This window comes from Anomaloglossus baeobatrachus, chromosome 5, assembly GCF_048569485.1.
Source record: "Anomaloglossus baeobatrachus isolate aAnoBae1 chromosome 5, aAnoBae1.hap1, whole genome shotgun sequence".
NCBI lineage: Eukaryota > Metazoa > Chordata > Amphibia > Anura > Aromobatidae > Anomaloglossus > Anomaloglossus baeobatrachus.
This window is the reverse complement of record NC_134357.1, coordinates 470,236,655-470,263,108: the sequence shown is the minus strand read 5'-3', so window position 1 is coordinate 470,263,108 and position 26,454 is coordinate 470,236,655.

Here is a 26,454-nt window from a genome sequence, read left to right as displayed (position 1 = left end):
TTTGGAGAGTAACTGTAAAGTGCGGGGTTACATTTTACTGTCAAAACAGTCTAAGACATTCTCTGGTTCGCATGGGGTGTCTGTGCAAAATTTCATGATTGTAAATGTGATGGTGTGGATTCCTTTAGCACACACACACACACACACACACACACACACACAGTCAGCTTTATATTTTAGAGATAGGAGATCCTGTAAAAGACAGAAGAGACGTGAATTGAGCTTTAAATGGGAGTGTAAGACGTAGTTGATGTAGTGTTTCAATCGTGAACCGAAAAGCTTTTTACTGACCAATCAGAAGGGCAGAATTCCCTTCATACATTACGCCAACAAGCGGCGTATACCCAGGATTTTCCTGCAGTACAGAATTAAGCAGGCAATAAATGAAAAGACGACTAATCTGCAGGGCGCAAGCAGCACCCCCTCCTCCACTCTAATCATCATTCATCCAGACAGCAATCTTAATTAAAATTTTACACTGTGCGTTTGGTAATTCATGGCTCGCTCGGCGCTATCAATATTTAGCAGGATAATTGTATGAAATGACTGTTTAAACCGGCAGCAGGCGACCATTCATCGAACAGCAGGCGCCTATTCAGGCGCACCGCACAAGATGGCTGCTTTCTGGTAATATGTACTCCACACGGAGACCTCATAAATTTTGCTTCGTACTGTGCTTTACTGGGATGACCAGTCCTCTTAGATTACGACCCTCCAAAATGACCAGAGGGAATACAGTTTGTAATTCACTAACGCCAGTACGACTTTGTTCACACAAGACTTTTCCTGCTGAGGACTGCATTGCTTAAATGCTGTGGATTTGCTGCACAGTTCACACTTTATGGTGATGCCACCAACAATATTTTTATTGTGGTTCATTGGCCACTTCTTACACTTTGGAATTTAATGCAAGTACATCCGCTTGTGTATCTAAAGCCTTATACACAAATATACTCCAAAAAGATGATGAGCTTGAATCAGTGTGACTATCAAAATGAGGCCCAATTACATCTGGAACCATTGCTGCTCATGATGCAGCCACATCACTGTTCACATGACACTAGTGGTTATAGAGGATCAACTACCACAAATCTGTATGGATCAATGCAGGATCTCATAGACAGCATGCCATTAATGGAATCTCACCAGACTGAGGGCCAGATACAAAAGTAAGAAGTCAATTCTTAACTAGTGTTCAGCCAGCAAAAGTGCAACACAGGGGCCGAAAGCCACAGCGACTGCTGTATAGGAAGTAGAGATTACATACATTATCCCCAAGAGCAACTGTTACACAAGGACAGAGACCAAGGTTGACACCAAGATACAAGAGATCACAACTATAACACCAGGACGGAGAGCAGCATTAATACAAGAAAAGAGTGACAGCTTTACCAGCATTACCAGCTTTACCATGCTGACACAAGAACAGAGACAAACCGTGACATCAGGAAAGACAGCACCTGAGAAAACAGAATAGAGAGCAAAAGAGTCAAAAGGTGAAGACAAAATGGTAAGACCAGGATAGAAAAACACAGAGACATGAGGATAGGGAGCAACGGTGACACCAAGATAAAGAGCAGCATTGATATTAGGCTACTTTCACATTTGCGTTATGAGGCATCCGTTGCAATCCGCCGCCTTGAGGAATTACGGTAGCCGTTGCAGGAATCCGTTTATTCCTCATAGGCTTCTATTAAGGGCAGATTGTAACGGATGGTCCGCCCCGCGGCGCATCAGTTGTTTTGTCACTGACCTCGGGCAGGAGGAACGCGCAATGTAGCGTTTTTTGAGTGGCAGAATCCTTTTTCTTCCACTGCGCATCCTCAGCTCATATTTCTCTCTCTCTTTCTCGGTGGCCGAATGATCAGCTAATCGACTGGCTTTTGTGAACGACCAGCTGCTCGCCCGGCGGCCGGCTTTTGTGAACGATCAGCTGATCACCCAGCGGCTAGCACCAGAGACACCAAGAAGGAGAGCACCAAACATAAAAGGAGAAGACACAATGGTGACACCAAGACGGAGAACAACAGTGACACCAGGATGGAGAGCACCAGAAACACCAAGAATGAGAGCACCAGATATAAAAGGAGAATGCACAATGGTGACACTAAGAAGGAGAGCACCAGATATAAAAGAAGGCACAATGGTGACACCAGGAAAGAGAACAACAGTGACACCAGGATGGAGAGCACCAGAAACAACAAGAAGGAGAGCACCAAATATAAAAGAAGGCACAATGGTGACATCAAGAAAGAGAGCACGACCTATAAAAGGAGAAGGCTCAATGGTGAAACCATGACAGAGAGAACCTTAGACACCAGGACAGAGAGCAATGGTGACACTGTAGAGAAAACAGGGTAGATTACCCTAACAGCAACTAACTGTGCATAGGCATGACTGGAAATCAACAGTCCACAGATATTAGCAAGCATTTGAGCTAGGACACTGCCACACTGCACTATTACCTTTCAGATGGCAAGGAAAATAGGGCAGTAGTCCATTGGGCACTCCACCACCCCGACATATGTTTGGCTCGCACCTTCGTCAGAAGTGGACAGTTTTGGCCTCAAAAAAACGAACCTGCAGCACAAACGCTACATCTAAAGCTCACAGCAAGCGCCATAGAACATGACTGCCCGCTGTGAGCGCCACGCAGCAACTGAAGTGAGCCACGCGATCAGTGGTGGCGTCACTCAGGTGATTTGCGGTCACAGGTGGAGGACTCCAGCTGTGGCAGCGGTGACATTACCGCCGATTGCACGGTTCACTTCAGTTGCTGCGTAGAGATCACAGCGGGAAGTCATGTTCTATGGTGCTTGCTGTGAGCTTCAGATGCAGCAATGTGGAAGCATCGTTGGACTTCGTGTGGATTATGTCTGACCTGCAGTGGTGTTTTTGAAGTTAATAAAGTAGTGAAAGTGGGTGCTTTTTTGTCTTTTATTTCAAATAAAGGATTTTTTTGTTTGTGTTTATTTACTTTCACTTACAGATTAGTGATGGGGGTGTCTCATAGACGCCTGCCATCACTAATCTAGGACTTAGTGGCTGACAGCAGCCATTAGCTGCCATTAACTTCTTCATTACCCCGATTGCCACCACACCAGGGCAATCACAAAGACTTGGGTAAAATGCCGAGACTGTGGTGTTAGTCACCACAAAGATGCAGCAAAAAAACTACAACGGGCGCGCAGCAAAAATGAAATCTCATAGACTTTGCTGGGGAAGGAAATGCATGCAGTTTTGGTACCAAAATTGAACCCGAAAAACGCGGAAAAATGCAGGGTGCGCACAAGGACTTAGACGGCCTGATAGTGGGGACTGAATACTGCTTAGAAATGCTCCTTGCTCCTTTATCTGCCTGTCTAAAAGCATCATCAGTCTGAGCAAAGTAGTTAAAAGTCGCTGGATCATACTTAGCAATCATCATATATCAAAGTAGAGCACATTTGCAAATGATAAGTCCCAAGAGGAATAGTTATCCGTATCACCACCAGTATCTTGGACTGCAAATCTATGCATCAGAGGTAGGAGAGTATCCATCCTCAGTGCGTGTAATAACATTATAGTACTCGCTGATTTCAGGATATGTTTATTACGCTCACAAAAATAGGAGATTTAAAATGGCATCAAACAAACATCAAGTGAAGGAAATGTAAAGCGAGCAATACATGGCCAGACATGAGTTTTGCTTGATTGGCTTATATCAGGCAGTAAGGATCGACTATACTCAAGTCAGTTGGCCCCTGTTTACTGCTAATGATGAGGACAGAATGATTATGACTACAACTGTTCTGTGGACACACACAGAACATGTTATTGACAACACCTCTCCAGTCTACATGGGACAATGTGCTGCCGAGAACCATGATTTTTTTTTTAAATACATTGTGACGCCCTGGCCTATCAGGTCGTCACAGGGTATTGTGCAATCTGCCCTTCTGCACAGTATCCACCTCCTCCTTGGTTACGGGTCCCTGACCTTTGGTGTTGCCAAGAACAAGCTAATCAAATTCCTAGGAACACTCTGCACCACACCCACCAGACACACCAGTGGCTGGCCTGAAGGGAATAGAGTCACCCACTGGGGGGGTTGGTTAAGGGGAAGTCAGGAGTGTCAGGAGTAGTTCAGTTGAGGAGTGACTCTCAAGAGGAAAGGTCACAAGTGGAGAAGTAGCTCTCAATGTGAGAGGAGGTCAGGAGCTGGGCACCTTGGTTACTAGGTGGCAGACGTTGATCTGGGCCTGGTAGGAGCTGGACCCCGGTCGCAGGGGATCATGACAAGGGGCACAGACTGTCGAGAAGGACAGCCGGCGGCCTTGTGCCATCAGAGGGCAGGGTCCAGGGCATGACGGGGTACGTGGACCCTATGTCAAGAAGGAGCTTCAAGCGTCTTGACAATTTACCCGTCGAGGACGGAGCCTTCAAGATCCGTCCTCCACCCGCTCCAAAATCTTGGTACTAGCGCAACGAGGGGGATAGGACTTTCCCACTACATAGTCCAGAAAATCCCAAGCGTGAACCCGGAGAGCAAGCTTACCCAGTTAGCCATGCTGGTGAGCAGGACCCGATAGTTCTATGCTAGAGGGAAAAGTTAGAAGTGAGGTGCCACAAAAAAGGACACAATCTAACAAGCAACACCAACATGCACGGGATCCAGGCGAGCTCCCTCCCTGCTGCAGTGATATCAAGAACTTTGGTTTACCACGGTTGTCGGTGTCAGCGTTATTGGACTGAGTGAGTACTTAAATGATCCATGACCGTCCCAACGGCACCTCCCTGTCACCAACATCGAGTCCCGAGGCATCCCCCCACCTGTGGAGGGGTTAAACATCTGGCTGCCCACACCATCGCCACCGGGTACTCCCCATTGCAGCGGTGGTACTACACCTTACCACGCACCACGGGTGGCGTCACAAACTGTCCTTACAATCCCCTGTAAATAACCCCCCTTTTATTCTGAGTGGCCGCGCGACCCCGACCCCTGGGTCCGGAGACCCCTCGAGCCACCGCGGATCCGGATTCGAGCAGCGGCGGCAGGCTGCTGACGTGGGGGCGGCACAACATCACAAATCACTTTTCTGCTCCTTTGTCGGTTGATTGTTGTCATGTTTAAACCAACAATCGGAAATGAGAATTTCTTGTTCGCCAATTATTGTATTGTGTTAAAGAGCCATTGTATAACCTGACAATATATGCAAATAATTCAAGTGACCAATAAAAATAACAGTAATTATCATAATAAATCGTAAAAATGTCATATAGAAACCCTGAATGATAAATTAATAATATAATTTACCTATAAAAAGATTTAACCCATCCAATTTTTTTCATTAATCTATTTCACAAATCCAGTCCTACTTATTAGAGATGTAACCAGTGAATGAAGTTAAAATGAACTTCCCTACAAGTACAAAAGGTCCCCCCCAAAAAAAAAAATAATTAATTGCAATTCAATGTCTGGTCTGGAGTCTGTACACAATGGTTCAGGACTTGGGTCTTAAGGTGCTTAGAGGATTTGGTGTATTGTCCAAACTCATTTTGTGCTGAAGGGGGTCATGTACGCTGCTTATTATTCCAATGCAATAGGCACGGGTGAGCCCTATATAAATGGGCAGGGGACACTTCTTTTTATTCCTCTCCACGATGTCCATTCTCAAAAGTTGTCTAGTATGTTTGTCAAAAATCACTGGAGCTGATCTGCAGAACTTCTAATGTGTTTACCCAGCATCACAGGAGAAGCAATTACAGCTCTCGCCCCATTTATATGCAGACAGTGTGTTTCATTACTTGCTCCGTTCGCCATGTTTGTGTATCATATACAAGCGCAGAGAACCTAAGACAAAAATTATGCACATGTGCTGATACCCAAAAAGCATGTTAAGGGTTAGCGGCTTAGAGAGAAGATGGTAAATACAACTCTAAGCGCAACCCGTGGTCCACCGTGTTATGGATATAGCTGCTAAGAGCTCAAAGAGCAGGTCGGACAACAACTGACTTCAGAATAACTGGGTTTAAATTAGAAGGGCGCAAAAACGGTCAGCGTTATTTGTACACTCACCCTTCTATGAACAAGTCAGATGCAGAGGAGCCACAATATGTACACCTGCGCTGTAGCAGCTGCAACAAATAATAAGGTTCAAGCCAACAGTTAGCTTAACCACCGCTGCCGCCTAGTAAAGGGCAAATAGATAACAGTTCGCTTAAACAGCGCTGTTACTCGTGAGAGGGAAGGGAGGATTGCGGTAATCAGTTTGCTTTGTCAGCGCTTTAACCAGCTATAATTATTCGATAGTGGATTTAGCAGAGCATTAGTAAGGAGACCTGCCTAAAAGACCCTCTTGCCGCAAGGCAAGAAAAGACTGAGTGCCGTCCTAGTGTCGGCAGCGTCCTAATATAAGTTAAGCACCGCCTCACCTCATGCTCCAATCAGCATAATTGACATCCACAAGTAGGCAACAGAAAATCCAGAGATGCCACGTCATGCATATGCACAGCGGCCAGAGTCAGACTTAGAAAAAGACTCGGCCCGCGCATGCGCACACGCCCGCTTTTCTCTCTAAAGGGTGCTTTACACGCTGCGACATCGCTAGAGATGTCGTGTGCGATAGCACCCGCCCCGTCATTCGTGCGACATTTGGTGATCGCTGCCGTAGTGAACATTATCGCTACGGCAGCATCACACGCACATACCTTTTCAGCGAAGTCACTGTGACCGCCAAACAATCCCTCCTTCAAGGGGGAGGTGTGTTTGGCGTCATAGCGACGTCACTGCGGCGTCACTAAGCGGCCGCCCAATAGCAGAGGAGGGGCGGAGATGAGCGGGCGGAGTATCCTGCCTACCTCCTTCGTTCCTCATTGCCGGTGGACGCAGGTAAGGAAATGTTCGTTGTTCCTGCTGTGTCACACATAGCGATATGTGACGCCGCAAGAACGACGAACAACCAGCGGCATGCACCACCAACGATATTTGGAAAAGGAGCGACGTTTTAACGATCAACGATTTTTGACGTTTTTGCGATCGTTGCTCCTTGGTGTCACATGCTGCAATGTCGCTAACGGCGCCGGATGTGCATCACTAACGACGTGACCCCGACGATATATCGTTAGCGATGTCGCAGCGTGTAAAGCACCCTTTAGACTCAGGCGACTGTACTGCCACTCATAACACAGTGGAGGATTGAGCCAAACACTGCGAATAGCGCCAAGGTAGAACTATACCCGCAGAGTGAGCCTCAGACAATGGAGAGACAGCGGGAACCCTGACTGACCCAAGAAGGAGACTGCCTCCAGCATATAGCCCTAACAAAGCGGTACAGAACCTCGAGTTATGGAACACTAGCGTGTCATCAATGCAGTCATGCCTTGCACAGAACACTGGTATGTCACAATGTGGATCCACCTGGCACCACAGAACACTAGCGTGTCATCAATGCGACCACACCTTGCTAGGGACACTGTTGTATCTAAGGCTGGCCCTGCCGATAAGTGGTACTATGCATTGTCCATACATGCAGGGAAAGAGTCAAATGTTCTGTGCACTGTCTGTAAATGCCAAACTAGAGAAGTGGCACTGGAAATTGCCAGATTTAATGTACAGAACAAGAGAAATGGTATTGTTCAATGTCTAAGCATGCAGAACAAGAGAAGTAATACTATGCACTGGTATACTTTGCATTCAGGATAAGAGATACTGTATTAAGCACTGTCTATAAATATAGCACAAAAAAGTGTTTTTGTGGTTTACCCAGGCATAGAGGGTATCATGAAAAGGGGGAGGAAGTGGAAGTTACACCCCCACCCCTTTTCCACCTCACAGAGCACATGACTCGCTCTCTAGGGCCCCTCTTATAGTCAGGCCAATTATGGAGTTGCCCGACAATAAGCAAGGAGGCCGCTATGCTACTATGCCGATGATTGAAGGGTTCCAGGTGAGTAAGGGTGGCTTTACATGCTGCGATATCCGGCCCGATATCGCTAGCATGCAACCCACCTCCATCGTTTGTGCGAAACGGGCATATCGCTGCCCATTGCGCACAAAATCCGGCACCCCCGTCACACATACTTACCTGCATAGCGACGTCGCTGTGACCGGCGTACCGCCTCCTTTTAAAGGGGGCGGTCCGTTCGGCGTCACAGCGACGTCACTAAGCGACCGCCCAATGAAAGCGGAGGGGCGGAGATGAGCGGGACATAACATCCCGCCCACCTCCTTCCTTCCGCATTGTGGCCGAAGGCAGGTAAGGAGATGATCCTCGTTCCTGCGGCGTCACATGTAGCGATGTGCACTGCCGCAGGAACGAGGAACAATTTCGCCCCTGCGACAGCAGCGATAATTGGGAGTGGACCCCCATGTCAACGAGGAGCGATTTTGGACATTTTTGCAATGATCAAAAATCGCTCCTAGGAGTCACACGCTACGACATCGCTACAGCGGCCGGATGTGCGTCACAAAATCCGTGACCCCAACGAGATCGCTGTAGCGAAATCGTAGCGTGTAAAGCCCGCTAAAGGTATATATTTCCCCGACTCCTGAGGCGGAATATATCTAATCCGCCCCTGATCTCACGGGTCGCCCCACAATGATCCTTGGCATAAACTCGTTGCCACCAATCGATTACGATAACTATTATGCCGAGCACACAGACGTGGAATTAAGGATCGAGATAACAGAACAGCCCAAGATTAAATTATATATGTTTTAATCGCCGTAAGGGCACACTAGAAACTACAATATATACAATGTGGAATTTACAGAATATATATATGTATATATTCATATATACATATATATAAGGGCAGAGGTCCGTGCTTTGTATTTCTTCTGGGGGTCACGTGCTTCATTCATGTAGTGGAGGATACCTGAAACGTCCCTGGCCCCACACAGTACCCCCCTGCATGGGCCAAACCCTCAACCCTAAGGTAATTGATACATCTGTATGCCTGTTTGTGACCGCGTCTTATTTGTAAATGTATTCTGACATATATATATATATATATATATATATATATATATATGTCAGAATACATTTACAAATAAGACGGAGGGTCAGGTACTTGTCCAGATGGTGCTGCAGGCAAGTCCGTTCAAAGGCCATCAGAAAAAAGTCCAAGTCTCCATCCTTCTCCAGCACTGGGAAGTCCTCAACACAGACCTTTGGAAGCTTGGTGTCTCGATGGTCACAGGTGGATGATGAGGGCTGGAGCTGAGCTAGCTGCAGCTGGTGGTCACACTCTGCCTGTCGCTCCGCACCCTCACACTCTGCCAGACGCCCATGCTCTGCCATGAGCATCTTGTAGGTGTTCTGGTCTCCAGTGGTAAGACTGGCCACAGCAGCTTGAATGAGGGCCTCTGAACCCCTCAGGCTGGAGGGATTGGCAGGTGGTGATCTGCGGCACGGTGCAGAGCCAAGTGATGAGTGACCCGCTGCAGAGCCTGGTGATTCACTGTCCACTGCAGAGTGGAGGACTGGCATCTGGCTCCTTGAGGACCCTTGGGTGGGCTCCTCCTCGCCGTGTCCATAATTGCCAGGCTGTGCACTATCCTCTGCAGAGTGTCTCTCTGGTGTCGGGCTCCTGGAGGACTCGTGAACAACCTCCTGGTCGCTGCACACACCATCCGCCACCTCTTCGGCTCTGGCCAAGTATTGGCCAGTTGCATAGCTACGCGGCCCCTGGTGCCCTCAGCCATTCTTGCAGACTTTGGTCACTGACACAGAACTGCCACCTGATGCCTCCACACACCTTACAGTATCTGCACTCTGACACTCTAGTGTTGAGCTGGTCTTAAGACTCCAGCAGCCACAGCTGCGACTGGCAGTCTTTAACGTGTCTGGGAGTATGGGTCTCACACTCACACACACTATTATCTCGATCCCACCGCTGCCACCAATATGTCATGAAAAGGGGGAAGGAAGTGGAAGTTACACACCCCCCCTTTTCCACCTCACAGAGCATGTGACTCGCTCTCTAGCACCCCTCTTATAGTCAGGCCAGTTATGGAATTGCCCGACAATAAGCAAGGAGGCCGCTATTCTACTATGCCGATGATTGAAGGGTTCCCGGTGAGAGTAAGGTATATATTCCCCCGACTCCTGTGGCGGAATATATCTAATCCGCCCCTGATATCACGGGTCACCCCACAATGATCCTTGGCATAAACTTGCTGCCACCAATCGATTACGATAACTATTACGCTGAGCACACAGACGTGGAATTCAGGATCGAGATAACAGAACAGCCCAAGATTAAATTATATAGGTTTTAATCACCGCAAGGGCACACTAGAAACTACAATATATACAATATGGAATTTACAGAATATATATATATATATATATATGTCAGAATACATTTACAAAATAAGACGCGGTCACAAACAGGCATGCAGATGTATCAATTACCTTAGGGTTGAGGGTTTGGCCCATGCAGAGGGGGGTACTGTGTGGGGCCAGGGACGTTTCAGGTATCCTCCACTACATGAATGAAGCACGTGACCCCCAGAAGAAATACAAAGCACGGACCTCTGCCCTTAGCTTTTATCTGTTCTGTCCTGGGCTCACACGGCCCCCCTCGTGACATCATCATGGCTGGGAATTCCCTCCCCCTGCTGTTAGCTGAGAATAACCTAACGTTATATTTCCCAGCATAACTCTGCCCCTGAACTTTTCACCCGGAAATTATGACCCTCGTTTTGATGGTCGTGAATTGATCTCTGTTTCAATAGGAAATATGAGGGTTCTGCGGGCTTCCTGTGGCCAGTTATTAATTATTGAGGGCTACGCACATCATACAGGTTAGACGAAATATGTGTTACGTGCGTCTGGCCCTCAGGAATATGAAAATGTGCCTGTCTTGTCTGTGGCGGCGATGTACCCCCCAATATCGAAACTCTACTGACAGTTCCGAATTGTCTGGAGGAGGCCTTTGAAGTTATAAACCTGGAGCTTCCCTCCCACCTCCTGTGTAGGACAATTCACTCCGCAGGGGGTGTGCTGGATCAAGGGCTGTCCTAATTGGATTTTGACACCTTGAGTTTTACCTTTGCTGGGTCTCCAAGCAGCAGGAAAAGGGAGGGGGGGTGACATCATGGAGTAGCTGACATGAATAATTGTCATAATTCTCATCGTCATCTAACATACTCCTCACAGAGGGTAAGATAACTGGTAATAGCATTGTCCATACAGATATGGTACTTTGCACTTTTTACAGTGTTTCCCCAAAAATAAGACAAGGCCTTATATTATTTTTTGCTCCGATAACTGTGCTAGGGATTATTTTGAGGAACTACTGCTATTCTCTATGTATTGCTAAGTTTACCCCTTTGTACTGCTAAGATTACCCCCAAAAGAAGGCAGACCCCTCCCATGTTAAGTTGGCAAGTGAATGAGCTCCTCTCATGTACAGGTCTGTGTTGCTGTCAGGTCTCTCTGTGTTCCATAGTGGTCGTTACCTTTGCGTTCCACAGTGGTCACTCCCCTGCGTTCCACAACGTTCACTCTTCCTGCATTCCAAAGCGGTCACTCCCTCTGCTGGTCAGGAAACAGTATCACTCGAGCAGTTAGTGATACTGAGAACTGATGTGTGTGTGTGAGTGGAACGGCGAGGGTCCTGACAGCAATGCAAATCTCTGTGCAAGAGCCCACTAGCCGTCAGCACTTGCCAGCTGTTGTTTTTCGGGGTCTGGTGAGTGCAATTTTTTTTTTGGGGGGCTCTCTTTTTTTTTTTTTGGGGCTATCTTCTCTCTTTTTGGGGTGATGCTTTCTTTAAAGTAGTGTCCTGCTTCTTTAACTTATTTTTAGCTGCCTGGACACTTCATTATTGAACCGCAACCAGGGCTTTTTTTTGGAGTAGGGCTTAGATTTTAAGCCTAACACAAAAAGACCGAAAATTCCTGCTAGGGCTTATTTTCAGGGTAGGTCTTTTATATGTAGAAAAAGTAATGGGATACTGTGTTCAGGCACACATTACATAGAGAAGGAAAGAAATGGAACTGCGTTCTGTCCACATATACAGGCAAAACAGAAGTGTTACTATGCGGAACCATAGGGCTTCTTTGCAATATTAGTAATAATGCCCTACTTCATCTGGAGAAGTGAGATAATGCTGTGCTCATATCTCATTATTTGAAACTTTTCAGGATAAGCACTTGAAGCATACATCAATTATTGCTAATGGCCCCCATTCACCATGCAGAGGCTGAAGAAAGTGACCTATTGGCTTCCATCAAGCTGCTGGTATTGGTATAACTTTTTTTTTTAACTGTATTGTAGGGCATTCTGAGGTATGTCTGGTATCATCTGAACAATGATGATACAGAGGGTGAAATAGAAAATTGATGACAAGTTCAATACCTAAGTAAATATATTTATAAATGTGCCATTGACCTGAAATTCTCACCAGATGTTGGTAAACCATCCTATCCATACAGGTAAGGAAATCAAACCATAAATGTTCATAAATTAAGTTATTTGTAATAATGAGAAATTACACAAAGAAAAAGTATTGAACAGATGAGGAAAGAGAGGTGCAAAAAGCAAACTATAGAAAGTCATGACCCCAGCTGACATCTATCAGTAATTAGAAAGCAATCCTGTCACTTAGTGAAAAATAATATCAGGTAGTTCAACTGATGACCTATAAAAAAGGTGTGGAATTTCCAAGGTGCCACACAAGAAACATCTTATGATGAGTGAAACCAGTGAGCTGTCTCAAGACCTCTGCAGTCTTATTGTTGCAAAACTTACTGATGGAATTAGTTATAGAATAATGTCTAAACTAGTCAAGGGTGATGTAGCTTTTTCTGTTCTGACTCAAAAGTCAGCTTAGTGAAGTCCTTTGAATTAGGCCTCTTTAGATCTAGTCAATATCGAGCGCTCAGAGAAAAGACCTGCATTCATGAAAGCATGATCAGTTTTCTGTTTATTTAGCCAATACACAGATAATTTATACCATTTACAGATCAATATGATATTGTAAAAAGGCTTTGAGTGGAAACTTACCAGTTGATCATATGACCTTTAAGTTTGAGAAATAAAAAAAAGTAGTCTTGCATATGAGATAAGAAAAATATTTCCAGACAATAATAATCCTTCAGCTTTCAGTTTTTTTTAAGGCTAAACAATGGCTATGAACTTACACCAGATGTACTAATGGAATAATAAAGTATTTAAAATCGACAAATACAGAAACAATTAACACTTCTATATCAAGGTCTAGTGAGTACTGATGAGGTCATAATCCAGAAGTAGCAAGAACACTATTTCACCATAAACTGACCATGACCAGGTGCTCCCCATAGACAGAGGGGTGAAAGGAATTATCAGAAGAGTTGTCCAATAGCCAAGGGCAATCTGTGGAGAACTACAAAAAGATCTGGAATCAGCAGGTACAATTGTTTCAAAGAAAACACATATGTTCGCTCACCAAGCAAGACTCAATTGCTGAACAACAAGCATGTTCAAGCGCATTTAAAGTTTGCTCAATAACATTTAGACAAACCTGTGAAAAAATGGGAGACTATAGTCTGGTTAGTTGAGACCAAAATTGAAGTCTTGGATGCTATCATACACACCATGTTTGGAGGCCAAAAAGCACTACATATCACCCCAAAAAACACCATACCAACAATGAAGTTTGGATATGGGAACATCATGGTGTGGAGCTCTCTTTCAGCATCATATGATTGAAGAAAGGACGAATAGACAAAATGTACAAATACATTGTTTGCAAAAATCTGCTGCCATCTACCAGGATGAGAAAGATAAAAACAAGGGTGATTATTTCAGCAAGGCAATAACCCCAAACACACAGCCAAAGAAACTCTCAGTTGGTTTCCGAGAAAGAAAATAAAGCTGCTAGAATGGGCTAGCCAATCATCTAAACTGAATCCATTAGAAAATTTATGGAAGGAACTAAAACTCGGAGTTTGTAAAAGGAGCCCAGGATTTGAAGAGTATTTATGAGGAAGAATGGAACAAAATCAAACCTGAGCAATACAGGAGATGTCTTTAAGTTGTTATCACCAACAAAAGGCTTTTGTACGAAGTGCTAAGTACATTTCAGCAAGATTATTCAATAATTTGTGTAATTTCTTAGTATTACACTTAATGTAATTTATAGTTTCATTTCTTTGCCTCTGTTGATTGGATGGCTTGGTATTGACATCCTGTGAGAAATTCATGTCAATAGCTTCTTTAGAAATACATTTACATTGAAAATTGGTGACGTGTTCAATACGTATTTTACCCGCTGTATATGCCACTTTATGGCTTTACAGTAGCATACCCTGAGGCTTTCTGTCTGAGGAATACATCCAAATTAGATTTCATATAAAAGGCTCAAACACGACGTGGAGAGCTCAAAGGGTTAACTACTTCTGTGCGTGGTACGTTCCCGGCCACTCGGCGAGGATAAAATTTATCCTGGTGATTTATAAAGAATTATTCATCATCCTCCTGAGAGCCGCAGGGTAGCAGCCACCGCCAATCCATCCCACTGACATAAAACACTCAGGCCCCGAACAGGAGAGAAGACATATTGGAGAATCTGAGAATTAATGACCAACAAGGGATGATCATCACGAATGGTTTGCAGGGATCGTGCGTTTTTCTTCCACCACCTTGTACCTTCTGCAGAGTCAGTCATATTTAACATCAAATGTATTTTTTTTTAAAAGTCTAAGTCCCTACAATTTTGAGTGAAGAAGAGCAGTGACAGCTGACAAATTATCAATTCTATAATGCTGTATAGACAAGATGGCGACTAGTCAGTAACACATCTGATATCAACATGTATCCCTGAATCATATGTCGGAAGGAAGGAAGCATCATGATCTGTGCAGGCTTTGGCAATCCAGATAATCTGCTTGCTACCAGTGAAAGAAAATAATTTTAGTTTATGTCTAGAGACTATTATTATTATTATTATTATTATTTATTATTATAGCGCCATTAATTCCATGGTGCTTTACAAGTGAAAAAGGGTATACATAATAACTAGTACAACAATCATTAACAGTACAAAACAGACTGGTACAGGAGGAAAGAGGACCCTGCCCACAAAGGCTCACAATCTACAGACTGAAAACCTTTCATGACCTTGTCCTTCTCACGCAGCCGATGGCATATGGTACTATTGCAGCAGAACAAATCTCTTTTCTTCCTTGGATTGTTGGCTGATTCATTTTGCCTGCACTGATACATTGTAAAATTAAGGTCACAACAGGAGAGATTTGTACTGCTGTGTTGAGCTCATAGAGGATCGTCTACACTAGGGATATCAAACACATGCCTCCCGAGGCTGCATTCTGCATCCCATAGCCACCAGCGCTCCAAAGACGATCCCAACCCAGTCCAAGGAGTCAGGGGTCCTCTGTGCACAGCTATACCTATACCAGTCACTGGCCAATGAGAGGCTGGCAGCTAATGACGGTGTGGCCGTCGCAGTAATCGCATGCCGTCATTGCCATATGCCGTCCCGGCTGTGTAGGTGAAGGAGACGCTGTTCGCCATGGGAGGGTGGACAAGTGAGAATTAATTTTTTTGTAATATGTATGTGAAAAGCAGCAGAATGAGGGACGTAAGTACAATATGGGGACCATTATTCCAGGAAGGGGGGTATTATTACAGGATGGCGAACATTACTACAAGATAGGGGCTGTTATTACATAATGGGGAACATTACTACAAGGTAGGGGGTATTACAGGAAGGGGGACATTGTTACAGGAAATGAAACATCACTTCAAGATAAGGGCTCTTATTCCAGGATGGGGGACATTATTACAGGATGGGGAACATTAGGTAAAGATGGGGGCTGTTATTACAGGATGGGGGACATTACTACAAGATGGGGGCTGTTATTGTAGGATGGGGACATTATTACAGGATGGGGAATATTACTACAAGATAGGGACTGTTATTACAGGATGGGAAATATTACTACAAGATAGGGACTTTTATTACGGAAAGAGAGACATTACTACAAGATGGGTAACATTACTACAAGATGGAGGTTGTTATTAAAGGGGGGACATTATTACAGGATGGGAGACATTACTACAAGGTGGGGGACATTACAGGATAGGAGCCATTACTACAAAGGGGGACATTATTACAGGCTGGGGGCCATTATTACATGATGATGGCCAAGAATGACCGTACAAATAACGAGGAGGATGTGTTTGTTTACATGTAAAATCATCCCAAAACCCATACTACGGATAATGATAATATATGTGAGGCTAGTCCCTATAGGTGGAGAAAAGTGGGGGGAAAATTAAAATACTGATAGGTATACTGTAAAGCAGGCTTTACACGCTACGATATCGTTAATGAATTATCGTCGGGGTCACGTTGTTTGTGACGCACATCCGGCGTCATTAACGAGATCGCAGCGTGTAACACTTAAGAGCGATCTTAAACGATCGCAAAAGAGGGCAAAATCGTTTGCCATGGAGAGGTTGTCCTGAAACAAAAATCAATTTCAGGATGTTAGCGATGTTGTTCCTCGTTCCTGCGGCAGCACACATCGCTACGTGTGACACCGCAGGAGCGAGGAACATCTCCTTACCTGCCTCCATCGGCAATGCGGAAGGAGGAGGTGGGCGGGATGTTTACGTCCCGCTCATCTCCGCCCCTCCGCTTTGATTGGCCGCCTGCCGTGTGACGTCGCTGTGATGCCGCACGACCCGCCCCCTTAGGAATGAGGCGGTTCGCCGGCCAGAGCGACGTCGCAGGACAGGTAAGTCCGTGTGACGGGGGTAAGCGAGGTTGTGCAACACGGGCAGCGATATGCACAACAGACGGGGGCGGGTACGATCGCTTGCGAACTCGCTAGCAAGATCGCAGCGTGTAAAGCCCGCTTAAGTCTCCGAATAGAATGGAAGAGGCAGAAAATATCCTAATAAATCAAATAGACGAGGCAGCGAATCAGGGAGAAATCATTATTATTAGGGAGTGGGACATAAACTACCCTGAAATAATGAGAGGAGCAGAAACCTGCAGGTCTAGCAAAGCAAACAGGTTTTTGACAACAATGAAAGACAATTACCTTTCTCAACTGGTTCAGGACTCAACAAGAAGGGGGGCCCTGCTAGACCTAACATTAACCAATAGGCTGGACGGCATATCAAATACACGGGTTGGTGGTCACTTGGGTAATAGTGATTACAAAATAATAAGTTTTCATGTATCCATTAATAGGATGTAAGGTACAGGAGCGAAAGACACTGTTTCAGGAAGGCAAATTTCAAACGTATAAGAGATTAACTTAATGCCAAAAATTGGGACAATGTCCTGAGAAATTAAAGTATACAAAGCAACTGGGATGCTTTTATAAGCATCCTGAATAGGACCTGTGCACAATATATACCCTATGGGAATAAACAAACCAGAATTAGGAAGAAACCACTATGGCTAAATAGAGCTGTAAGGGGCACACTAAATGATTAGAAGAAAGCATTTAGAGAATTAAAGCAAGAGAGTAATGAGTAGGCATTAATATAATTATAGAAAATGAAATAAATTCTGTAAAAAAAACAAATCAGTGCAGCAAAGATTGAGACAGAGACTCATTGCTAGAAAAAGTAAAAATAATTAAAAATTATTCTTCAACTACATAAATAGTAACAGAATAAAGGAAAGAAAAAAAGAAGAGAACAACGGGGCGCCAAATCTAAGTGTAGATGTATGGAAACACAGATTGTATGATCATACGAATTTTACACTCACCGTGCAGATTTCTTCTGTTTTCGCTAGTATGATCCGTGTAGTGGATCAACTCTCTTATTAATCCTCCAGTATGCAGCACGAATCCTCGGGAAAAACAATGAGAGTCCTGAACGGGTGCTCCCACGTGGGTAATGGAGTAAAGACAAAATCCCTTTCGGCGCTTCCGGAGGATAAATGGATTATCAGTGCAAGTTTGCAACAACTTCAAGAACAAGAGTTTATTAAGGGTTCAATAAAAAACGGACAATTACGGACAACGCGTTTCAGCTAACAAAAGCCTTCATCAGGTGTAGTTTACATTGCTGGTATTAAGAAAATCTAATTTATAGACTGATCTGTCTATGTGTATGATGTAGGCGGGTATGAGGAACATGGGTGTGTACTTCCAATTAGATTAGCACTCAACCTCGAAGAGGTAAATGGTGATTCTTGTGCTGAAATCCTTATATGGATCATGTGTAAGGGCAAGCAAATATTGCTGCTATGCATCAATGATACAATTTATGAATGAAAAAGAATAAAAATTCTAATTGTTAATAAGGAAAATTTTGGTGTTTAAAATATGCGGTGATATAAAACACATAATAAATTATTCAGATTAAAAACACAATTTTTTATTTTTTTTTTTTTTTCTCCCTCTCCTTTCTCTCTTTCCTTCATCTCTTCCTTCCCTTCTCTTTCCTCTCTCTCCCTTTCCCCATGTGACAGTGACCATGTAGTCTATGTGGTCAGCTGCGACTGTGGTCTTCAGTACGTTGGCCGCACCACACAAACGGTGCGGTCACGCATGAATGGCCACAGGCACAATGCGAAAAAAGGTTTTCTTAAACATAGTCTCTCCAGACACCTGTTAATCAAACATCAAAAAAATTTTGATATAAAAGTGACCCCTGTAGAAAGAATTGCAGAGGACGATAGTGACAGTTTTAAAAAATTAAATAGGAAGGAGTCCTATTGGATTTTTAAGCTGAAAACCTTATACCCAGATGGTTTGAACGATGTGATAGAGAATGTCTAAATGTATATGTATTTTTTTTTTTTTTTTTTTTTTTTTTTTTCTCTTTGTCTCTTATTTATAAATGCAATATATCTGGAAGTGATTTTTATATAAGTGCATGAATTTTAAACTATTCTCTAAAGGAAAAAGGAAGGAAAGGGAGAGAGCAAAAGGGGAAAGGGAGAGAGAGGAAAGAGAAGGGAAGGAAGAGATGAAGGAAAGAGAGAAAGGAGAGGGAGAGAAAAAAAAAAAAAAACGCGTTGTCCGTAATTGTCCGTTTTTTATTGAACCCTTAATAAACTCTTGTTCTTGAAGTTGTTGCAAACTTGCACTGATAATCCATTTATCCTCCGGAAGCGCCGAAAGGGATTTTGTCTTTACTACATAAATAGTAAGACACTGAAAAATAATAGTGTTCGTCCCCTCAAAGATAGTCAGGGAGAAAAGGTGTAAGGGGATGGAGGACAGGCCAATCTGCTAAACTCCTTCTCTCTCCTGTATTTATAAAGAAAATCTATGACAGATGACATGTTCAGGGATACCATAAACTCCCCATTACCTGTCACCTGCTTAACCCAGCAGGAAGTATGGCGCCACGTCAAAATCAATAAAGTAGACAAATACCCAGGCCTGGATGGCAGCCACCCCCAAATGCTTCAGGAATTAAATACGGGGATACACAGACCATTATTTTTAATATTCACAGATTCCATAATAACGGACTGTACCACAGGACTGGCACGTAGGAAATGTGGTACCAATATTCAAAAATAGGACAAACGCTGAGCCTGGGAATTACAAGCTGGCAAGTTTAATCCTTGAGGATTTCCTAATAGATGCTATCCTGGAGTATCTCAAGAAGAATAATCTCATGACTCAGTATCAACATGGGTTAATGATGTATCGGTCCTGTCAAACTAATCTGATCAGCTTGTATGAGGAGCTAATTTGTAGCCTGGAAAAGGGAAATGCAATGGATGTTGACTATATGGATTTTTCAAAGGCGTTTGATACAGTGCCACACACGATTGGTACATACAATGAGAATAATGGGAATAGGGGAAAATATGTATAAATGTATTAAGGACTAGCTCAGCGATAGGAAACAAAGGATGGTTATTAATGTAATACACTTGGACTGAGTCATGGTTAACAGTGGGGTACCACAGGGGTCAGTATTGGGACCTCTTCTTTTTAACATATTTATTAATGACCTTGTAGGTGGCATAGAGAGTAGAATTTCAATATTTGCAGATGATATTAATCTCTACAAGGTAATCAATTCAGAGGAGCATAATTTAATATTACAGAAGGATTTATGTAAGCTGGAGGCTTGGGTTGAGAAATGGTAATTGAAGTTTTATGTGGATAAATGTAAGATCATGCACTTGGGCAGAGGAAATAAAATTTATAATTATGTATTTAATCATAAAACACTGGGTAAAACTGTCACTGAAAAAGACTTGGATGTATGGGACTTTACTGACCAGTGTCAGTCAGCTGTTTCCAAGGCTAATGAGAATAAATGCTCATGACAAGAACATATTTTTACCCCCACAAGTCACTAGTGCAACCACACTTAGAAATACTGTGTACAATGTTGGTCTCCAGTGTATAAGGTCATAGCTGAACTAGAGTGGGTGCAGAGAGGAGCAACCAAGGTTATTAAGGGAGGGGTGGACTACAGTACCAAGATAGGTTATTAAATTTGGGGTTATTCAATTTGGAAAAACGAAGGCTTAGGGGCGATCTTATTGCAATGTACAAATATATGAGGGGACAATACAGAGACCTTTCTAATGATCTTTTTACATATAGGCCTGCAACGGAGACAAGTGGGCATCCAATAAATCTAGAGGAAAGAAGGTGTAATCCTAATCACATGTGCAGATACTTTTAGACTATGGAACTCTCTGCCATAATGTTGTAATGGTTGATTCATTAATAAAATTTAAGATTGACCTGGATGGCTTTCTTGAAAAATATGATATTACTGGTTATATGCACTAGATTCTGTGACTGGATGTTGAGCCAGGGAACTAGTCTGATTGCCGTATGTGGAGTCGGGAAGGAATTTTTCCTCTAACGTAGAGCTTACTATCTGCCACATGGTTTTTGCCTTCCTCTGGATCAACATGCTGGCTATAAGTTGAACTTGATGGACTTAAGTATACTTTCAACATTAAAAACCATAAAACTATTATTACAGGAAGGCAAGCATTATTACAAGACGTGGGCCAGAATTACTATATGGGACCAATTGTAAGACATTGTTATTATAGGGGACCAAATAGAAGAGAAAAAAATATTATATGCTAATATGCCCCCACGTTACTCAATGTGTTCCTGAGTGTGTCACTATGGCTAGGCTAGCATCACCATTGAAGCCTCCATCGCAGATTGTGTAATAGAGCAGATTGTGTATTTTGCATTTACAATATCTATGTTTAATGGAAATGCAGCATGATAGAGCTTCCTTATGAATGAAAGACAAAACTAACCATAATAGTTCCAGTCCCTGCAATTCACTGTCGCTATCCTATTCCTCTAATGGTATGCAATTATGTTGTCCCCCAAGTATCAGTGTGTCATTGTCCTGGGCCGAAAGTAGCAAAGTATAATTGTTCTGTACCCCAAGTGACTGCTCAGATGGTTTGTCTTTAGTTATAGTTTATCTTCTTATGTGATGATATGATGAAGTGTGTATAATTTATCAGTAATGTCGGCAGCTTGTGTTGTAAAATATTCATCACTTCGCTTTGTAGTACCAAGATCTGTAAATCACGTGTAGAGTGCACAGACGAAGCGTGCGGGAAGAAGGCTCCCTACGACTTCTCACGGCACAACAGACATCAGTAGTTACGGAAGACTTAGAACCCTGTTCACACAGCCATATTTAAGGTAAGTATGAAATTGCCAGTATAATGACCCAATAATAATCGATGGGCCACTAGCAATCTAGACAAGACGGTTTTACGGAACAGTATACTCGATGGAAAACAGCTCCTGTACCTACACAAAACATGGAAGAGCAAAGTTGTGAATGAATCCAAACACGTCCTCCTTTTGCAGATGTGACTGAGCGGTTTTTATTTTTTTATATATGGCTGTCTGAATTTTTTTTTTAAAAATGTAGTTAGTATAAGATTAAAATAGAAACATGGGGAGGAGGTGACATGCGATTTTAATAGAAACCTATGTGGGTGGGTGACATGCAATTTACAATTGTCAGAATCACTTCAGCAGTGTTGAAAGGTTGTGATTGAAATGTGACAATTGTATGTACTCGTGTAACATGACTCCTATATCATTTTATCACTGATGATATGATCTCCACAGAGTAATATCCTAACATTAGTTATGTCCCGGAAATAAGGAAAAAGTGGCGTTCGACTGAGCAAGTTGTATTGGGAGTGCCAGTATGTGACCCAAAACTGCGCCACATAAAACAAAGTAACAATCTCATGTTATAAAAGGAGCTGCTCTCAGGGTTTATTCATGGTCATGGGTCTAGTTACAGTCATTACCACGAGGTTTCCTTTTTTATAATAATATGGATCTGGTTGCCACAGGGTACTGCACCTCAATTAAGGTGAGTAGGTTAACCACCTGTCCCGTGGGGCACTACATTTGGCACTGCGGACACAATATCGTGCCCATTAAACCTACAGAACGGTATTAAAAATGGATAATTTGATGTTGAACCATTCATTTGCAAAAAAACAGTTGCCATTAACAATTCCACTTGAAAAAAAAGGGCTGTGTTTCGTGGACAGGACCCGTAAAAAGAGCGCAAAGGCGTGGGAGGAGCCCAGATAAGCGCGCAAAAAGAGAGTCCCGCTGCAGGAACTATGTCTGAGGAGGAGAATCAATCTGCTTCATCTGCTAAGGCTGTAGCACCAATAGTGGCTCCGGTGATACCGTTTTTGCCGTACCTGCCAGGAGCAGCCTGGCTACCCCAGTATTTAGGGGAGGCTTACACTATGACCGATTTCAAGGAGAGACTTTACAGTTTATTTCGGGTGTATCCAATGACGGAGGACCAAAAGACCAGCATCCTTAATGGCCAACTAACCGGGGAAGCTCGGCGTGAAGTTAGTCCTGGCCGGAGACCGTTAAGAGGGTGTTGAAAGATATCCTGACTAAACTCAAAGAAGCCTTCGACACTCCGCACAGCATCTGAGATAAAAATATACGATTTTATGGATGCAAGCAAAGGGTACAGGACTGTATCCGGGATTATGCTCTCAATCTTCAAGAAGCCATGAAATCTGTGCTGCAGGTGGAACTGGGAGAGATAGAGGATAAAAACCGCCTGTTAATCGACCAGTTTATTGAAGGACTGTAGTCTGATAATCATCGCACCCAGCTACGCATCTTGGCCATGAAACACTCTGACCTCAGCTTTGCAGAGTTTAAAGATCGGGCTATCCGGGTGCTGCGTGAACCGGCTCATAGCAAAACTGTATTTCAACAACTCGGGATGATACCAGCAACCCCAGTGGTGGGAGAGGCCAAAGAGCAAACCTTGGGTAAAGATTCCATCAATGAGTTGCGACTCCAGATCCTGGAACTGAGCAAGGGCATGACTATTCTGATCAAGGTAATGCAGACCAAGACAGGGACTCAGCAACCGGTGACCATTGAACTGGCTTCCAGTGCTGATGATCTCCCCTGGCGACGTGGGAAGAACTCACCGCCCCCACCAACTGACCATTATGATGCTGACGGGCATCCCATCTGCCGCCGATGCAGCAAGTCAGGACATTATGCCAGAGGATGTCCAGTAATCGTGCCAAACCAGGGGTCAGGACCAGCCCTCTGGAAACACCAGCAACCAAGCAATAATAATTGTTAATGTGTTTTATATGCAGAATGTCTTCTCATTGCTGATATATTCTGACTTAAAATGTTTTGATGACCTTTGACCGGTATTGTTGAAAATGTTTGAAATGTTTTGAAATTATTGCTGCCTCCCAAAAAGGGGAAGGATGTTTCCTTGTTAACCTGTTACATGCATATAAAAGAAAATTGCGGCATTAACTGTGTTGTGTTGCACCCCAGGAGTGCTGCCATTTGCCGTGGGGGAATGTGGCACCCCTGAGGCTCTGGTCGCCACAGGCTGTACCTCAATTAACGTGCGGTATTCATCTCAGGTAAGGGGGGGTTAATCACCAGTATTCCACATTCACACTCTACATACAGCTTAGGAGCCTGTGGAAAGCGACACCATCCCGGCTGCCAGAACACCTGCCCCGGTGAGGAATCCTGCTACTCCCTGGCCGCATACCACAGGTGGCCCCCCAGCTCCTCCTGTGCTGTATATATGCCCTCAGCATCTTCTGTGATGTATATATGCTCCCAGCATCTCCTGTGATGTATATGTGCTCCCAGCATCTCCTGTGATGTATATAAGCCCCCAGCATCTCCTGTGATGTGTTTGCCCAAGCATTATCAATGATGTCTATGCCCCAGCCTCTCCAGCGATGTCTATGTCCCACGCCTCTCCTGTGATGTTTATATACCCCCAGCCCCTCCTGTGATGTAGTTACCTCCAGCATCTCCTATGTGATGTATTTGATTTACCAATCTGTTGACTTCGCTCCAGACCGAGACAAACCTGAAAAAGCAGTTGTGAGAAGCAACATGATCAATATCGCCAAACATCACAGCTGCATCAAAGAGAAGCAACTACAACCACCACAGAAAGGGTGAGTTTATTAATTGTTTGACCCAATATATTAGGGTAATTTTCAACCTGATAATTTTTGCGGCCCCCAAAAGTTGGTAGAAAAGTCCAAATGGTCCCCAGCAGGAAAAAGGTTCCCCAGCCCTGCTTTAGGGGGAGGGAATTCTAGATGGTCTCCCATTTCAAGGTTCTTCAAATCCGTCAGACATTGATTTTATGTAGCAGTCTTTAGGTGGCATTAGAAACTTATCTTTCTGGAAGGGAAATAATTTGCACAAATTGTTTCCACAGAGTTTTGAACAGCCTGTGACACTCCCTATGACGGGCGGTGGTCTCTATAATGAGAAAAAGTACCCACCCAGAGTGTCACTAACTTGTGTTTGGTGGTTTGCACCATTAGAGGTGCACAGATGAAACCTCAGAATTTTGTTTGTATAGGAGTGTGAGTTTTGTACAATCAGAAGCTGTAGAATCAATGAGGAAGCCATGTGCTGTGGCAATATGCGTGTATGCATATAGACCCCCTACTTTCCTTAGGGTCTTATATGGTATTTATTTTTTGCACTAATACACTTTATTGCTTGATGTTGGATTTTGTTATTACTGGTTTTTATATATCAGCTTCTGCTTTGTTACACTACATAATTGGATTTTATGCTATGCGGTACTTATATTTTTTGCTTTGGCCAGGGGACCTTTGTGTACAGGAAGAAGGGTTAATTGTAGCAACTTATGGTGAGTTATGTGTAGCAGAAAATTGCTTTTCTTTTTAAGTGATTTTAAAGGGAACTGGTCTTGGTTTTTTTTTTATATTAAACCGCCCCCAATGTGTTTTAAATGATGCAATGTGCATCACTAACATGGTTTAAAAAAAAAATAAAGTCTACATATTTATCTTTAAAAAAAGACTTAATATGCTTAAGTGAATTCAGTAAATACGTTAGGTTTCATTCACTTTTTCTGGGATCAATCACTGTCACTCAAGTTCAGGTACGATTCTTTTTTTAACTTATTCATGCCCCCAGTTTGTAATTGATTACACCACAGGTCCTTCAACATCACTTCTCTGCTGAACTTTGCCCATTGGGTGGCACGGTGGCTCAGTGGTTAGCACTGCAGTCTTGCAGCGCTGGGGTCCTGGGTTCGAATCCCATCAAGGACAACATCAGCAAGGAGTTTGTATGTTCTCCCCGTGTTTGCGTGGGTTTCCGGTTTCCTCCCACACTCCAAAAACATACAGATAGGAAAGTTAGATTGTGAACCCCAATGGGGACAGTGTTTGTTATAAAAATAAAGATTTATTTTTTATTTGTATTATGGTCACATGATCGTGACATCAAGGCAGGTTTTGCAAAACCACTTCTCCAATGCTGAGCTTCGGAGCTCAACATTGTACACGTGGTGGTGAAGGACCTGTTCTGATGTCATGATCTTATGACCATAATGTGCGGAGCTCAGCAGAGAAGTGATGTTGAAGGACCTGTGGTTCAATCAATTACAAAGCTGGGGGTGTGACAAAGTAAAAAAAAAAAAAAAGACTCGTGCCTGAACTTGAGTGACAGTGACTGATGCCAGCAAAAATGTCACCCCTAGGACTGAAACCAAAAGGTATTTACTGCATTCATCTAAGCATATAAAGTCTTTTTTTTTTTTTTTTTTTTAAGTTAAATACATGGAATTAAAAAAAAAAAACAAAAAACCCATGTTAGTGATGCACATTGCATCATTGAAAACACATTGGGGGTGGTCTAATATAAAAAAAAAACGAGAAGACAGGTTCCCTTTAACTATGTATTTTGCATTGAAGCTTTAATTAAATTGTATTTTCCCTTTTGTTGATGTGCCCTGTTATTCATGTTGCTCTTGTTTTTTCTTCTAGTATATTTGTTTTGCTATCTGAACAAGTAGCACATAGAGATTATTTGTAGGTTGCGCCTGTCGATTTGCTATGTGTAGGAGCTGTGGACATAAAATGCTGCCATCATTATAAATGAACAGCTTCATACATTATAGCACATTTATCAAAAGTGACATAAGGAGT